Source organism: Chlorocebus sabaeus, chromosome 23, assembly GCF_047675955.1.
Source record: "Chlorocebus sabaeus isolate Y175 chromosome 23, mChlSab1.0.hap1, whole genome shotgun sequence".
NCBI lineage: Eukaryota > Metazoa > Chordata > Mammalia > Primates > Cercopithecidae > Chlorocebus > Chlorocebus sabaeus.
In genome coordinates, this window is record NC_132926.1 from 25,499,415 (window position 1) to 25,518,787 (window position 19,373).

Below are 19,373 nucleotides of genomic sequence, written 5' to 3' on the forward strand. Positions count from 1 at the left end.
GGACGATGCTGGCAATGTTTAGGTCTATAATAAACAGGTGTTGAAGAAGTGAAAGAATGCTCACCATTCAAACTCTGGCACGTAGCTCAAAGATTGGAGCCTGCCGCCACTGAATGAATATGTGACAGAAGAAAGATGTTCAGGAGCAGGATGGAGGTGACAGTTCAGTGGGATGCAGGGTGAGTGACTCTCCCTCATTTTATCTTTCAATCTCAGATAACCTGGCACTCCTTCCCTTTCATTCCTTGTAGTAATCCTGGCAGATACATCATTTAAAATATAATTTCATCCAGTTCTGTCCTTTCCATCAAATTTGGTAGTGCTGGCATTACAGAAGCTTTTAACCCTCTCTAGGCAAAAGACTACTCAGAACTTCACATCCAATAGGCATATTCATTTTTAAAAATGTCTAATTTACTAGCAAGAGATTATACAAAAAGCTTTTACCCTAAATGAGGACATATGTGGTTCAGAAACTGATTGCACCTTTATTGGGGAAGATGGAGGAAAGATGGCGGCTGGGTCCCCACAGAAGGGTGATAGGATGTGTTTTGTCTTGTGTGGCCCCAGAGAGTAGTCAAAAATTCAAACGTTAGAAGTAGAAGGGAGAGATTTCAGCTTGTTATAATGCAAAACCTCCCATAAGTGGAATGGCCGACCTATAGCTGAGGCTGTTTATAAAGTCCAAATGGCTGGCTGCCAGGGAATGTATAAGAATAATTCTGGAACTGGAAGAAGCATTGGATAAGATAAACTCCAAGCTTCTTTCTCTGAGATTCTATATTTGGTGTAAAAGTACATGTTGTATTTTAGGCTTGGGAAGAGATACTAAAACACAGTGTGATACGGGGAACTTGAACAGCCATGGAATAATTTATCATGGTGAATTCTGAACCTGTAGCCCAGGATACACAGTAAACCCAAGCCAAGAGTAGTGGCTGTATAGACTTTATGACAACACTGTCATCGGGGCTTTGATTATAGTTGTGACAATATAAAAATCATTAATGTGTGAGTGTTCACAGCTTTCCTTCTTACTATGTCTGCCAAAAAACAAACTTGGTCTTGTCTGCTCAGATTATCTCCTCTGTTCTGTTCCCTTCATTTGCAGAATTTGTCTTTACTACTATGTTTGTGTGAGGTTTTTTTTCAGAGCTTTCAGTACTGGGAGATGCAATTTGAGAGGAGAGGCTAATTTGATCTACTTAATAAAAAAGAGACAAGGGGGAGGCAAAAGGAGAATCAACTACCTTGTGGGCTTCAGAGTTAGCAGAATGGCATTCCTTCCTAAATTACTTCACCAGGGAAATATGATTTCACTCTAGGAATAAACAACAGGGCACTCAAGGCTTATAGAGATCACATAGTCATTCAAGAAATAATCATTATTTCTGTGATTGATCATGCTTGTTTTTCAGGTGCTGAGTATTTTTGTGATCAATTGCTCTGGTTCTTTGGGAGTCCAATTGGGAAACACTAGAATCAAAAGAGAAAGTGATATGGACGTGACAGTCTTCTTTTACTTTGCTAATGACCTTGCTTCCTATTTCACTAAGAAAAAGACAACCATCATAAGAGGACTTCCATATAGTCCCACCACCCACTTACGCTGCATCAGTCCTCACCTTGTCTGTCTCCCACCTTGGTGCTCTGCATGGACTCTCCATGCTGCTAGGGTTCAGCCCTTGCTCACATTCTGGGTCTTTTCTTCCCCACTTGAGTGTACCATCTTGCGAGCCCCTCCTCTCTTCTGTATCATCAATTTTCCTTTCTCTCTTGCATCACTCTCATCTGCATACAGATGTGCTCCATTAGTTCATTGACCCCAAATACCCCTTCAACTACTGCCTAATTTCTCTCCCTTTGATATCAAAACTCCTTTAAATATTTGATTATTTTAGCTCTCTCCATTTCCATGATGGGAAAAAACGGAACAGTCTAGTGCCAGTCTTGTTAGTCTCCCAGCAGCATGTGACATCATTCAATACTTACTTTCTAGGTGATCTTAACCAGTATCCTAGCATGGTTACCATCTCTACACAGATTACTCCTATACTGACATCTTCTGCCTTGAACTCCATACTTGTACATCCAACTGTCTACTTATTTTTTCCTTCTGTATATCCAACTTGAAACATCTCAAACTTAACACATGTACACCAAACTTCTGATTTCTGCCCCTCCCCAACTCTCCAGGCCTAGGCCCCACCTGCTGCCTTCCCCGCCATTCCTGCTGTGTGCAGCCTCATCTTCCAGTTGCTCAGGCTACAATCATTGAGGCTATCACTAATCCTTTTCTCTCACATCCACACACTAACATGTCAGGAAATCCCATTATCTCTGCATTTGATATATATTCAAAATCTAAGCACTTTTCGAAATGTCTGCTGCTGCCATCCTAGTCCAAGCCACCATCCTATCTTCCCTGGGTTTTGCAAAAGCCTCTTTAACTGGTCTCCTGGCTTTCCTCCCTGCCCCCAGTCATTTCTCCTCACAGAAGCCAGAATGTAATAAAGGTGGCACATCTGGACCAAAGTGTAATCCTTAGAAAGCAAACTTTATGAGCAAAAGGTAACTTTGAATGAATTAGAAAATAAAGCTTTCTTTGGGAGATTGCCTTTTGTTTCAGAGTACAGGCCCTTTGCTGGGCACCCATTGATTCTTCATGACCCTGATTTCTTTGCTCAAAACCCATAGGTGGTAGCCGCCTCAGACAGGGTAAGAGGTCCAGTCTTCACATCATCCAGAATGCTTCATAGCATCTGACTCCGTGCTGCTTCTCCACCCTCCCGTCAGAATGTTCTGCCCCTTGTTCACGCTGTTCTAGCTACATCAGTTACTGTGCTCTTCCTGGAACACACAAAGCATGATAAATCCACAGGGCCTTTGCACAAACACATTTCCCCAAATATATACTTGGCTTACCCCCTGCAGTTATATGCTCAAATGTCAGCTGATTTGAAAGGTCGTTCCTGACCACCCATTTGTAACAGAATCCTCCCCAGATGCTCACCTTTTACTGGTCCTGCTTTCTTTTTCCTCCCTAATATTTATTCCTGCCTGACCTTTTTTTTTTATTAGTTATATGGTCGTTGCATCTCCTTTCCCCATAATTGGTGCTTAATATCCATTTGTTGAACTGATGCTCAGTGACTGTTCATTGATACACTTAGATAAAAAGCAATGGACACAAACATGTTCTCTTTTGGCTCCTTGTGGCATCTGAAAGTTCTGCCAGTCCTCATTCCCTCCTGCAGAGAAGGTAGGGATGGAGCTTCTGGGACTACCAGGGTAGGAGCCAAGTACTTGGAAGAAGCAGTAAGGCATCTGAGGTGACTTAATATCTCAATTAGAGAGTGTTTCTCTCTGGGTCGGTCTTTGGTAAAGGAGACTAAGGAGAACTGTGTAATCCTTGTGACCCAAGTGTGATCCAGCTCTGCTTATCAAAGTCTACATTGGGGTTTGGAAATAAAAACCAACAGCTAGCAAAAAAAAAAAAAAAAATGTTCCTTTGACTGCCTCTGAGTTTAAGGCCTAGGTTTAAAGGGTCACCTTGTTGGTTCTCTCTACCTATCACCCCTCTTACAGACCTTCACTAGTGGATGTTCTGGGAACTTTCCTTTCATCATATGATAGCCATTTAAATTCCTGGGTCCTGTCTATCTCCTAAGTTTCTACTGTATAGTATAACGCCATCCACCACAGATGACACATTTAGGTATGCACTCTGCAATGCTGTACGTCCACTCGGAAAATAATTATTAATGTGCTAGATTCAGCAGTTAGCCACATTAAACTGAATCTTGCCCTCATTCAGGTTACAATCTCTAATGGTTAATTATATGTGTAAACTTGGCTAGGTCATGGTGTCCAGATATTTGGTCAAACATTATTCTAGATGTTTCTGTGTGTGTGTGTGTGTGTATACACACACACATATATGCATATAAAATATATGATGAGGTTAACATTTATATCAGTGGACTTTGAGTAAAGCAGATTAGGCTCCAGAATGTGTGTGGGTCTCATTCAATCAGTTGAAAGTCTGAATAGAACAAGACTGACCTCCCTAGAAGAACAACAATTGTGTCAAAAGGCAGTCTTTTCTCAAAAAACGGCAACCTTTTCCTGGGTTTCCACCTGCTGGCCTACCCTGAAAATTTTGTGTGTGCCAAGCCTCTACAACTGTGTGACCCAATTCCTTAAAATAAATCTTTTTCTATTTTCCCCACCTTCCACTTCTCTCTCTCCGTATGTGTGCATATTTGTATACATAAACATAAGAGAAGGTTTCTCTCATCAAGGGTAAGGAGGGGTAAGGCAGTAGAGGAGGAGCAGAAAAGGGTATTACAGGTAGAGCAAAGAGTTTGTGAAAAGACCTGTGGCCTTCCTTCTTTTCATCTTTTTATATTTATATATATATATTTTTGAGATAGGGTCTCACTCTGTTACCCAGGCTGAAGGCAGTGGTGCTATCATAACTCAGTGCAGCCTCAAAGTCCTGAGCTCAAGTGATCCTTTGGCCTCAGCCTCCTGAGTAGCTGGGACTACAGGCATGTGCCAACACACCTGGCTAATTTTTTTGATTTATTTATGTCAAAATAGGGTCTCGCTTTGTTGCCAGGCTGGTCTTGAACTCATGACTTCAAGCGATCCTCCTGCCTCGACTTCCCAAAGTGCTGGGATTATATGTGTGAACCACCATGCCTGTTTCATCTTCAAAGCACTTGGAGATAGATACTATTATTATCCCTATTTAAAAAAATTTTTTTCTTTTTATGACACTGGGTCTTGCTATGTTGGCCAGGCTGGTCTCCAACTCCTGGGCTCCAGTGATCCACCCACCTCGGCCTCCCAAAGTGCTGGGATTACAGGTGTGAGCCACTGAGCCTGGCCTATTATCCCTATATTTAAGATAAAAAACCAAAGCACATTGAGAAGAAACACCTTTTCCAAAGCCACATACTTGGGACATGGCACAGTTGAAATTGAGGGACTTGTGCTTTGAACTAACAAGTTACAGTGCCCATTCATATTGGGAGAATTAGGGAAACATTCATACCCTACTATTTTCTGACTCATCTGCTACTAATGGATTCAGCTTGAAAGGGTGTATTATTTTCATTTCATTCACATATTCCTCACGTGTACTGCATACATACTTATGCCAGGCCTCACGCTAAAGGTTGGGAATTCAGAGACAAACATGGCATGGAATTTAGGAAAGCTTAGCCTAATGAGGAAGACAGAGATGTTTGTATTACAATGTAGCTTGCAAACAGTAAGCATCTTTGGAAGAGAAATGGGGAAGCCGACACAGAGAAAGTGGCTTTTGAGCTGCACTTGGAAAGATGTTTTACTATACCCAATTATGACAAACCTTGGTTACAGTTAAAACAGGCAGACACAGAAATGACTGTCAGGATGGAAGAACCTTATACCTACAGATCCCTAGAGGCACAGGCATATCATCCACTCAAGAGGGGTCACATGGAAAAGCCCTGGGGTTGGTCAGGAGGCACAGGGAGTAAAGGGAAAATGTAGGCAGGAGCCTCTACTGTGGGTTCCATGCAGAGACCAAGCAAAGACATAGTAAGCAAGCTTACGATGGGCTAGTTTGAGGGATTTTTCAGTGGCATTGGGTGGAGGGGCTGTCGCCAGTTGTCTGGCACCCTGGAGTGATTAGGGGAGCTAGAAAGTGAGAGTCTGATCATGGAGGTGGTTGGATCTGCTCCCTGGATTAGATGGTTTGCATATGAAAGAGGGAGGCTTGCAGGTAGGCAGCTGTTTGCTATGTCTAGGAATTCACCAACCCTGCAAAAGGCAGTTCCTCCAGCATCAGCAATTCCCCCATGATGTCAAAGCATCAGAATACAGAAAACAAAGATATTGTTAACACAAATGCATATAAGTTTATCCAAAAACAATGAGACAAGGCGCTGCAGGGAGAACCACACCATGTACAAGACCACCGAGGCATGAAGGAGCCTCGCAGTTTTGAAGAATGACAGTGTAGGATGTAGTTGGAGAAGAGTATTCAGGAGCTGCATGGGAGTCAGTATTAGATTGAAGCACCTTGAAAAGAAAGCTGGATCTTATCTCCAAGCAATGGAGTGACACTAAAGGCTGCAGGATTAGATGTATTGGTTAAGACACAGTGTTTCTCTCTCTTTGAGGCATCCCATGTAAAGTGACCCAGTTAAAACCAGCACAGCTTTTCTTAGCATTACTTTAAGAGGAACTCCTTTGAACTGATTATTTGCTCGCCATCTGGTGCCCAGGTAAATGCTTTAGATGTTTTCCTTTTAAAAATATTCAACGTATTAATTTCACACATGAGGAGAAATCATATTAAATCTCACTACATAATTAGCCAAACCACAAATACATTTTCAGAAACAAAGATGACTCATGTTGTTTCATAATTAAACCTTGAAAGGTTTAATTAAAAAGCATAATATGGAGAAAACTAGTTTAGAAAGAATTGGGGCTTAGCTTCCTGAATGTGTGCATAGAGAGCTTCTCTGTTCCACCCCTATAGAGGGAGGAGGAACAGATGTGTAAATGACATAGCAGTCCTTTACAGGGGGTGGGCTGTGTTTCTATCATACATGACATGCTGTCTCAGAGACAAGGGAGCTAGTTAATGGGAAGGAGGAGCCTTTTAGGAAACAACTTAAAGCATTCTAATCCTTCTGTGAATTACATCCGGAGAACACAATAGTGAACTGGCAATGCCGCAAAATAATGACCATAGTAGAACATTTAAGGAGTGGTTACTATATGCCTGGCACTATGCTGACTGCTTTGTACACAGTGATTCCTCACAACCACTCTGAAGTAGGTGGTATTATGCACATTTTTCAAATAGGAAGACTGAGGGCACAAAGGCAAGAGGCAGAGCTAAGACAACTTGTCTGACCTCAGGGCTGTCTCCATCACATTCGAGTCCGCTCTGGAAATCAGTGAGAAACCAGCGAGCCCTGGAGCAGAAAATGTGCAGTGGAAATACAGGTGCTTCCTAGCTGTGAGATTTCCAGCCTCAGTTCCTCAACCATAAAATGGGATAATAAGACAGTGGTAGGTAGTGGTGAGGTTTGAGTAAAATAATGCCCATGAAACTGACAAGTGTAAGCCATGTCATGGATATCAGTTGTTAATGCTTCTTTCACCGGTGCTTTCATCATCAACATCAAAGTTAGTGCATCCTAGCAGGATTTTATGTCAGGGCATTTAGGAGCACTGTAGGGTAGCTCATCTGCCTAACAGGACCCCTTCACTCCCAGGCTGAAGAAAAGTGGAGTATTAAGGCTGTCATGCAAATTTTTCTAGTTAAAAAATCATTTGTACTAAATATAATTTCTGCAATACACGTTCTTTTCTTGCAAACAATGTTGTCAGTGCTCTGCTTCAAACCATGCAAAGACATTTAAGAATTTGTTTAAACATCTTAGCCTTGGCTCCCTGTGAGGCCCTGCAGGATTCTGGCCTGCTGACCCTTGTCTTGCACCATTCTTTCTAAGGACACCTTGGCACAGTGGCCACTCTTCTGTTTCTCAGACAAGTACTTGCTCTATGCCAGGCACTGCACAGAGCATCAATATGAGGATGATCTGTTTTAATCCTCACAAGAGCCTTATGGGACCTGGTGTTTATCTGTACTTCACAGTTGTGGAAATTGAGGCCCAAGCAGGTTAATTAACCAGATTGAAATGACATAGTTAATAAGTGGCAAGCTGCAATTCAAATCCAGGCACTCTTGAATTACAGTCCAAACACTTCAGCTTCACACAGTATAGCATCTCTCAGTCTCATCTTGTCTAGCAACTCATAACAGCTCCAAGTAAATGCACATTGAATAAAGGAAAGATTGATGATGATGAAATGGCAACATGGATTAGTCACTCAGGATGGGGGAAAGCCAGCATAATGAGCAAGCCAAGGCTGACAGAAAAAGACCATTTGCAAACCCTAAATGTGCAAGTGTAACCAGTCCACCTTTCTTTTCAGTTGTACCCTGCATAATCCTCATTGAGTTTGAAGCCTGACTTCAGCAACCAAATTACCCTTTGCTGATGAGTTTCCACCAGTCTTAAAGGCTATCATCTCCTGTCCTTTCCATTTACTCTAGAGTCAATTCATAATAATTGCATTGAATTTAATCATTATTCATCTTACCTATTTCCTACCTTCCATTATTATTTCTTAATTAATTTTAGGACCAAGACAAGTGGCATGCCATATGATGAGTGACCAGAAACGTTAGAAAGAATGGAAGATGTTTCCTGCAGCTTCGCTACTCTGGAGGGTGGAATGAATTGTGACAAATGTCAACTTTCATGGCTCAATGAGCCCTTTCCTGAGCCTGTCAACAGTGAACTAAAGAAATAGAATCTCTCTCTCTCCAGTCAACAGTAGAACAGTGCTTGCGTTCCGAATATTTATGGATATGTTTATACAATTCTCACAAACATGACACCAACGGCCTGGGATCAACTCAGACAAGCAGTAAAGAAAAACAAAATGATTCTTTGAAAGGATGCATATTAAAAAAAAAAAAATAAAAGATGTACTTCAACTGAGATCTACATGATGTAGCAAACAAAAACAGGTATGAAAATCCCTTGAACTAAGTTTCACTGGATTAACACACCCGATCAATTCTCATTAATCACAACAGTTATGTTCTATCAAGTCACTTTGAATACTGGAATCACGGGTACTGAGTCCTTGTTCCTTTGAGCCACTGCTCCTAGGGGAAACACAGGCTTAGGTTTCTGTGAGCCTCTGGTCATGACATTTTTGTCAACTGATCAATATATAACTTTGTTTTTTGTGTGTTTCTGTTTAAAGATACTTTAATAAATAGTATTGATTCATTAATATTGATCTCGTAGCCAACAGGACTGTACCTCATGTTTGATGAAGCTTATTTAACACATATTTTCTCTATAAGGCACATGTCAGCCTTCCTATGCTTAAAAACACTGGACAGCACTTCAGGACTATAGTTGGGGGCGATTTTAAACAGCAAAATCAAAGGACAAAAGTGCAAAAAATGTGGCAATCAATAGACCACGAAGAAAGATGCTTGTTTACGATGAGAGCTGAAACAAGGTGGCAGAACATCACCTGGTTCTACCTCAGCTGGGAGTACGTATGTTGGATGACTCCAATTTCTTACTGCTCTACACATGTCCATAAATAAATGTGTAAACACAGTGAATGTTGATTCTGGGTTACAAATAAAGTTCAGAAAGAGGCAAATTCACAAGTATGGAATTTGTGAATAATGAGGGTCAACTATAAATATGAATCCCAAACTTATAATTTGCAATTCCTTTCACGTATGTTGAAGTGAATAGGAAACTAGAGCATTTATTTGACATAACTGGGACTCATACCAGGATCCTCTATGAATGGCACAATTAGCTCTTTGAGTTGGTGGAATCGCTGATTGGATTGGTGAAGGGATTAGGATTAAGTAGCTCAAAGGCAAGGCCACTGTGTAATACATATCTCCTTGTTTAGTTGGGAAAACACTAGAAGTCGGCTTACATAGCTGAAAGAAACCAGAATATCTCAACTCCTTTGGCATATTTTGAGATGCCTATTCCGAGGGGCTGCAGATCACAAAAACAGCCTTGAAAAGCTGCCCTTTTGCTGGGGAGATTTGCATCTGGAGAGGAAATCCACATTAGTAAAATGAAGTAAACAACAGATGCAAACAGACTTTCTCTGAGGACCTCTTATCTGGATCTAGGAAAGATTAACTCACAGGAAAAGGAGGCTGAAGTCTGACAATATTAGATTCTGATAGAGAAGCTTTTACCACAAGCTCCCGCCTATTCCTTCTGAGAGCTGCTACCTGAGAGGTTTCCTCTGCCTAACAGGACCCCTTCACTCCCAGGCCTTTCCTCCTTTCTCCCTCCCATAACCCCTTCTTGACATGTTCAAAGTCCCTATTCTTCCTGTCCCGCCAGGATAGTATACAAACTTCAGTCATCTAAGCCCTTCTTCTGAGTCTCATTCTTTGTGTATAACTCCCATGTCCATACATGTGTTAATAAATGTGTATACCTTTTTTTCCTGTTAACTGTTGTCAGTTTATTTTAAAACTCAAATTATCAAACATTCATTGGTGGGTAGGGAAGGAAATTCTGGTCTGTCCGACCTAGCCGAGTGGTAGTGGACATTTTGGGGAGTATCTCCTCACTCATAATAGTCTCCTGTACCTGCCCGGTTACCCCTAATCATAGGTGATTTCTACCTGATAGGAAAGTTGATTGGTGGGTCCCTCATAGCTGAACCTGTATTTATATATTAATTCAGTCAATATTTATTCAGAACCTACCATGTGAGAAGCATTTGTCTCTCTAGATGATGGGAAGAGATGTGAATAAGCTTCTCATGAAGCTTACATTCAAGTATGGGGAATAGATAACACGTAAACTCATCAGTTTCCCATTGGTTTAAGTGCAATGATAGGAAAAGTGAGGTGATTGATAGATAGCTAGTGGGTGGGAAGCCAGGTTCTCCTGGAAAAGGGGTTGGGGAATGCTGCTCTGAAGGAAGAGGGGTCTGTGGAATGGCACACAAGTCCAAGGGTGGAACACAGCCAAGGGCAGGGAGGAGCACAAGGACTTGGTGTGTACCACGAAGACCCGGGTTTGCTCTGCTGCGTGAACTAGGGAGCAGAAAGAGGAGCTGGAGTCGAGTCCAGACCTTGCCTCTAGTGTTTCCTGAGAAACTGGATTCTGTGAGAAACCTGGCAAGCTGATATATTTCTCTCTACTTTTTCTTAACACACATCTGTCTAGTTTCTAATATTTGCAAACAACAGTTCCTACCTAACAGAAAAGTCGATTGCTATAGTTAAATGCTAACATTACCTTGGCTAGGAAAATAAAGTTTAATTTTTTGAATATGACTTCATAAAATGAAGACAGTGTTCTGTGAGTGCCACAACACTCTCTATACCAACAGCTCATTTGAACATGTTTTCCAAAGATCTGCCAAGCCTGCAGCATACCTCACCCCATCCTGGAACCACTTGCCAGAGAAATATATTAGGCTGTCATCATCTCTGTCTGAGGCATTTAAACCAGAGCAACTCCATCCTGAATAGGGGCTGGATAAAATAAGGCTAAGATGTAGTCTCAGATGGTTAAGACATTCTAAGTCACAGAATGAGATGAGAGGTCGGCACAAGATAGAGGCCATAAAGACCTTGCTAATAAAACAGGTTGCAGTAAAGAAGTCGGCCACAACCCACCAAAACCAAGATGGCAACGAAAGTGACCTCTGGTTGTCCTCACTGCTACACTCCAGCCAGAACTATGATAGTTTACAAATGCCATGGCAACATCAGAAAGTTAGCCTTATGTGGTCTAAAAAGGGGAGGCATGAATAATCCACCCCTTGTTAAGCATATAATCAAGAAATAACCATAAAAACCAGCAGTCCTCAGGGCTGCTCTGTCTATGGAGTAGCCATTCTTTTATCCCTCTACTTTCTTAATAAACTTGCTTTCACTTTAGTCTATGGACTTGCCCTGAATTCTTTCTTGCATAAGATCCAAGAACCCTCTCTTCGGGTCTGGATCACTACCCTTTTCCTATAACACCTCTACAGAGAGATGTATTTTGCTTTGGAGAATTTCAGAAAGTCAACAAAATATAAAAGCTGATTTCAAAAATTGTACTAGATGAAAGCCTTCAGGGCTCTCACCAAGTAAACTCAGGTCAGTGCCTGGGGTCAACCTTTCCCTGAAGTCACGGCAAGAAGTGAAGTGCAGCAATTACTACTCCTAACAGAGGCCCATCCTCTGGCAAAATACAATTGATTAAAAATACTTATATTGATACTGAAGGGTGCCAGGAATGCTTGCATCAAAAAGTTAGTTTTTACCCATCTTCACTTTCCTTCTTATCTGTGCTTGCTCTCTCAGGAATGTATTGAGAGATACATTTGCAGGAACTTAGTAGTAAGCCATCGATGCTATCTCAATGGTGACTATGGGGACACACAATGTTTACTAAATGTTACTAAAGTAGGAAATTCTAGAACTCTGCCTCTATGGGGCAAACACTGTAAAGCACCTGCAAACCAAAAATAAGATTCTAAGTCCCCCAAAGGACTGAATGGACCCCTCCTCTTGACCAAGGGGATCCCAAAAAACCCTGAAACACTGGTTCAGGCCGTGATAGGAAGGGGACATTAAACTTGCCTCATTAGATGCTTCTCCCTTAGTAATTCAGGGACAACTGACCAGTATTAACATTAAAACAGAGATCTTAAGACTGACCAAACAGACCCTTTGTGGCAATAAGATACCAAATTCTAATCTGACTCTAATATAGTATCACATGACAAATAGCAGGTCCTGAAAGAAAGAAAAGTATTTTACACCAAAATATATTTCTTTGACATAATTTGAAATGGCCCTGCAAGGCTGTCTCTTATGGAGTAAATTTACATTCTGTAGAGAATCTTCTTCCCTTTCCAGGTCTTTTTCTGATCTTGAAGAGATTAGCTGAGAGTCCAGCACCTTTTGAAGGTCTGCAGTGAAAACATTTGCCATCTATTGCCTCTAAAGATGACCACCTATGAGACTTCATCTACATAGTAAGAACTTTGGTCTTCACAGTCCCTTATCTAAACCAAGATACTCCTTGTATTGACTCCAGATATTTAGATAACAACTCTCTTAACCAACTGCCAATCAGAACATCTTTGAATCCACCTTTACCCGCTTTGAGTTGTCCTGCCTTTCCAGATCAAACCAATTGCACATCTTACATGTATTAATGTCTTACGTCACTCTAAAATGTGTAAAACCAAGCCATAACCCAACCACCTTGGGAACGTGTTCTCAGGACTGCCTGGGGCTGTGTTATGGGTCATAGTCCTCACATTTGGCTCAGCATAAATCTCTTCAAATATTTTGCAAAGTTTGGCTTTTTCTTAGCACACATCAGAATGTTGCTCTGCGTTTGAAAAGTGGAAGTATTTTTCAAAGTACCTGGTGTAACCAAGTAATACTGCCCCAGGGTATCAAAATATTGTTTTCTGAAAGAGGCACATTTTGGCTGGTTTTTCTGAGAGTGTCAGAATTGGCACTGGCATCCAGTCATTCACCAAGTATTTACTGAGCACCTCTTCTCCATCAAGCCTTGGTTTATGTATAAATTTATGCATTTTCTGAATTTTTAAAAAGCTCCTAGCTTTCCTTTTTGTCTACCACTATTCTATCAGGCATGGAATACCTGCTGCAACCTTTGGTGGATAAGACTAATAAGGAAAGCAGGGGTTCAGGATGCAAGAAAACTCTCCCAGGATCCCACAGCTACAATGCTAAACAAGGGCTTTAAGACTTCCTAAGCCTGGTCCCTTTCTCAGTGCTTCTCAAACTCTTCAATCAAAAGTCCTTTATGACTAGAAGACTGTGAAGTTGGAGTTTACAGATGCAGTATGCTTTTCTTCTTGATTTCCTTCCGATTTCCCCAGGGTAGGGGGCAGAAGAGGGTGGAGGGCAGTGGGAACATAAGTATCAAGAAGTTGCAACTGCTCCATTCTAAGCACACAACACAGATCACCTGGAGAATGAATTTCTGCTCTTTTCAAACCCAAGTTTCTTTCCTGGCAGTATTACTAATGGGTCAAAGAAAGGAGCAAAAGCAAGTGTGCAAGAGTATAATTCATTGTTTATACAAGTTGTAGCTTGCAGGGATATAAAACCAGTTCCCCAGACACTCTCAAGTGTATAGGATTATTTTAATCCTTTTCATATCACTGAATTCTTCCCTCCAGCCCTGTTCTCTTCAGTTTTTGTCTTCAGCACAAACCCTTTTTTCCTGATTTTCTTCCCAGATTTTCTCCCAAGGTAGAGCTGGCTAGGCCTGAAGCCATTGTGATTCTGTGCAAGTACTTTACTTGTGTGTAGTTACTCTCATTACAACAGTGTTAGTGTGGAGAGGAGGTGAACAAGGGAGGGAGTGGGAGCAATTTAACCTCATTCGGACCCTGCTCCTTTTGGTCAAACTCCAAGATGTATTCATGACTGGATCACTTCTGTGCTCACAATGGAAATACTCTGTAATTTCAGGGTCTTTCTATTATTTTTGGCACCAGATGGTCTTCATGACCTCTGCATATTGTCCTTGAAGGGGATCAGAATATGCCATCCAAAATATGTCACTCTGCCATAAGGATTATTTTGAGTTGAAGGCAACTGAGAAACATCAGACACAGAAAGCAGCTCTCTATCTTCACCTTTTTTGTCTAAAAGAGGGGCATAAATTTCCCTTTGTGAAGGTGTTCCCCCTACCTGCTCTCAGCAAGACTCTAGGCTCTTATTAGCTGATGGATGGTACCAAGAGGAGAGGAATATATGTAACAAGCCCTGCTAAAATAACCCCTGTCTTCCATTAGCTTCCCCATATGTTTACCTTCCCAGAATTCACGGCCCTATAGGCTCAAAACCCCCTTTCTTCGTCTTCCTTTGTCTTGTCACTTCTCTAAGAATTTACTGCTATTTTTTAAAAAAGTATATAAACCTCTGGATCTGACGTCTCTTTGGGGTTTTCACTACATTTCTGTGAGTTCACCTCACAGAAATCTCTTTCATATGCACACAAACACACATGTGTATTTACATTCCCTCCTTCAAAATAGTGCACTTTCTCTTTGCTCAATTCAGTCTATTTACAAACAATCAATGTATTTGAAGACTAGTGCTTTATCCTGCACATTCAAATAAATTTAGCATCTATTCCTCAATACATCTGTTTGTATGTTCATTATGTGTCTGTGAATTCAGCTGTAAAAGTCTTCAAGATTGATGTTCCAGAAGATGTGTATTATTTATATTCTGAATTTATATTCTGAACTTCATTTTACCACTATGTACTCTGCTTAATAAGCCAAAGGGGGGACAACTTAACTTATACAATGCTGTCTTTTGCCTTGACCAAACCCAAAATAAAACACAATGAAATTGAACTGTATGAAATGTCCTTAGAGATCACCTCTCCAGCAGTATCAAAAATTTAGTCATGGACATTCTACCTGCATTGTCATTTCCTTTTTTTTTTTTTCTTTCTTTTTTTTTTTTTTTAATGAATGCTTTTCTTAAAACTAAAAGGCAGCTTTGTTCTATTATCATACATGGGAAATCAACATCCCTTGTCCCAAAGAAGATAACCAAAAAATTAATACAATAAACACACAATGCTTTATCTAGAAGCTATTACATACCAAAAGGCTCTGATTTCAAAGTCTATTCTCATCCTCAAAAAACAGAACAAGTAACACCAAGTAACCCCCAAACTAGCACCACAATACTTAATCCTTGGCTTAATCAGGATGGTGGAATTCAAAAAAGAATGGCTCTGTCACTCTGTTATTTGATATGCGACCTAAAATTGTCCTGAGTGACACCAGTGGTATGTTCTCCACACTTAGGGAAGCACTGACATAGTCCAATCTCTTCTGTTATTGTTGAAGAAAATACAGCTCAGAGAAATAAAGTGAGTTACTTATTACTAGCAGAGCAAAACTTAGTACCTCTTTTAAACCCTTAATCCAGTGCTTTTTCAGGTACACAGAATTCTCATTTGGGAAAAAAGAAAAATGGCATTTCAAGGTTATTTTTCAGTTTCACTGTCATGAGTGTCTATCGTTATTGATTCAATTTACATTATTAATGGTTTGCCCAGTGATCTACTCTAACATTTTTCTCATAATTATCCCTAAAAGGAAAGGAATAATTCATTGTTTATTAAAAAAAATACAGACTAGTTTTCATAAACAAGAAACACATTATTTCAAATTTATTTCTATTTTCTTGTATCCTTTTTTTTTTTTTTTTTTTTTTTTGAGACGGAGTCTCACTCCGTCACCCGGGCTGGAGTGCAGTGGCGCGATCTCGGCTCACTGCAAGCTCCGCCTCCCGGGTTCACACCATTCTCCCCCCTTAGCCTCCCGAGTAGCTGGGACTACAGGAGCCCGCCACCTCGCCCGGCTAATTTTTTTTTTTTTTTGTATTTTTTTAGTAGAGACGGGGCTTCACTGTGTTAGCTAGGATGGTCTCAATCTCCTGACCTCGTGATCCACCCGTCTCGGCCTCCCAAAGTGCTGGGATTACAGGCTTGAGCCACTGCGCCCGGCCTTTTTCTTGTATCCTTAATTTGATTTTGTTCATTTTGGTTGTTTTCTTTCATGTTAGTTCAAGAGCTTAGTGTCTAGAATCACCATGAAACTTTCCTTATTAAAAGACAAAAAACTGGGTCTGGTAGTAAGCTCTGATAATGCATTAAAATGTGTAAAACTGAAGCACATTCTAGCAGTCTTTACTGAGAGTAATAATTACAATAGATGAAGAGGATATCAGTCTAAAGAGATAACTTTATTGAATAGAATAGGCATGAAGCCAGGTAATGTGTTCCATGACATGCTGGTTGGCATAGATTTCTAATATGCTCTAAAACACCACCCTGCTATACAGACAGGAATAGATGGAAGGGCCAAGAAAACAAATATTAATTTGTATATAAAAATGTCTGGCCTTTGATTAAAACATGCTATGCCAAGAGCCCAAAGTTTGCGAGTTTTGCTTAATCTATGACTATGCATTTTTATGTATGCATCTGTGATAGAATAATATTTTGATGTAAAAGTGGTTGTGCTTTTTGGAACATATGTTACTTTCTGTTTTTCTGTAACCTTTCCCCTGTTCAGGTAACAAATACTATATTCTATGCAAACTACTTTAAGTAAGAAATGACAGAAGGATGAAGTCAATAAGACATCAAGTTCTTGGCTTTTGCATCTCAAAAAGGCTGGATTAGGGTATAAACAATGGGTTCTGAAAGATAAGTGGAAGACTCAGAGTAACATACCAGACTGAATCAACAATCTGCAGATAAGGATACCTTAGAACAACAGAGGAAAGTTTAGAGAATAAGGAGTTCCTGAGAATGGGCCTTAGTCCCTATTCTCAGTTTCCCTGAAAATTCCCAGTGCAGGGAGGAGCAGACTATTGACTCCTCTAGGTAAGTTTGGGGAATCTGAGAGCTAAGGGAACACCCTCTTCCCAGGAAAGGCCAGCAAAGTGTCAAGATTTCAAGAAGAAATGGCTTCCTGGAAGAGAGAACTGATGGAGGCTCATACTCAGAGGCATACTCAGTGTGCCTCTGAGTATGGCATAGGAAGGAGCAAAATGTTTCCCACCACCTAACGGTCATAGAAATGTGACATCAAAAATGGATGTAGAGTGGGGTCTTAAGGGGGGGTTAAGGAGATACAGCAACACCCTGATCATGATCAAAGACCAATGATCAAAGATCAGGGGAAATACAAGCATCGTGGCAGGTGACAGTGTAGGTAGAGAATGACAAGGACTCAACTTTTTCTGTCAAAAAGCCTTGCATGATATTAGTACTCCCACCATCATTGAGATAAACAATCAGAGTGAGATGAGAAGACAGTGATGTCTTGAATTAACTGATAATAAATTTATGCTATCTAGAAGAATGGGTGTTCTACATGAATTTTTTAAGTTTTTAAACAAAATGCATCCTTATGGGTTGGAACTCGTACCTGCTATAGATACATATAATTTGAAATTATATATCCAGAAGGTAGATAATATGCTAAACTTCTCTATCCTTCATAGAGATGAGCAAGAAAATAGTAAGGGTATAAATTTATCTTTCAAGTGACTTTAACCTTAGAATTTCTTACAAAATTGAATATGATTATAGCAGGTGGTTGATTGAAGTATTTTAGTAAACATATTTGAACTCACCACGAATGAAAACAAGAAACTACAAACAAAATATGTAGCAAAGGACAAGATGTAAGTCACATCACTATTAAAGGACTGGCCAAGACACAAAATCAAATATTAGCGTTCTCTGAAGTAAATTAGTAAGGGACTATTCAATACCTGTGATCACAGAGTCCTGACAAGCTCATCTTCTTTCAGATGTATGCAATGTCTAGGCAGAATCAATGCAAGCTAATCACACACAGCTTATCACCAATATCCAAGACATTGAGTTCTTAATCAGTACAGACTATATCTCTCTGACCTTCAGGTGGGAGTGGCAAAAGGGCTCTCCATTTGTAGATCAAAAGGCTAATCACATTTAAGATGATAGAGTATCTTCTAAAATCTTTGGATTTGTAGCCATCAGTTTAGGCTGTTATGTTGTAATAACAAGGACCCAGTATTTCAATGACATATGAAAAAAATTGCTGATATCCCAGCAGAGGGGAAGAGAGAAAATGGCAAAACCAAGCAATGGCTCTTAAAGTTTCTGGCTGGAAGTTGCATGTGCCACTTTAGCTTATACTTGATCAGTCAAAGCAAATCACATGATTCCCTGACATGGGCAGGACAGTATAAATTTCCTCCCAGAAAGGGTAGCAAATATATTTTGCAACAGGACAATTTGCCAAAGATATCCTTATTTCCATTATCACAAGTGAATTTCTTTAGTAATTTACTTATAAAATTGTAATAAAAAGAAGATGGCTTGATTTATAAATTAGAACTCTAATATCTGAGAAAGTACCTACTTTATCACATTAAGGATACCTATAACAGTGTCTTATATAGAGAATTTTTAAATAAAAGTTTGCTGAATCATTATTATGCATGAATTGTTCTAAATTACAGACCTTCGAGGAAGAGCTAAGATGTCATTTCTCTTCTTCCATACTATCTCAAGCTTTCACATCAGATTTGGTTATTTGGATTGATGCTAATAGAGAAAAAAATAGTTGGGTAGGGTTTTGAGGTTAGCTAGTACTTCAGAATTTCTTCTTCTTCTTCTTTTTAATCTAAGCAAGCTACCACAAAGTGAATGGCAGTATTTTGAGCATAACTACATTGGCATCCTATAGGTATTATTAGCTGAATTTTAAAAATAATAAAATGAGTTAAAATGTGCAGCTAATCTTTCACTGTATTTTAATGATATTATATAGTTTAGACCAACATTTAAAGCAATATAAAATGAAGATACCATTTTGTATCTTGTTAATCATTGCTTGATACCTGCTTTACTAAAATATTTGAATAAACCACTTTTCTATTTTGTGACTTCAAGATATTTTTATATATAATTTCTAAACTTGAACATTTTGAATAAAAATATCTTTAGGTAAATAGGCATCTGTTGTTTTTACCTGCCCATTATTCATTTCCCATTCATTTAGCTATAGCAAACTGAATTTCTGTGGGGCTACACCTCTTCCACATGTTCAGGTTACATGGTTGGAGTGGATCCACTTTTCCCTCCAACTCCAGGAAGAGTCACATGACCTTTCCTTGGCAAATGTGAGCACTGGACTCCCTTGGCTTA

The 19,373-nt window shown here is 40.0% G+C and overlaps 1 protein-coding gene across 3 annotated transcripts in view; it reads right to left on the bottom strand.

The window, feature by feature from the left end:
* The window catches only part of SGCD (sarcoglycan delta), a 1,043,506-nt gene that overhangs the window by 41,789 nt on the left and 982,344 nt on the right, over window positions 1-19,373 (bottom strand). The gene's annotated exons all lie outside the window — the stretch shown is intronic.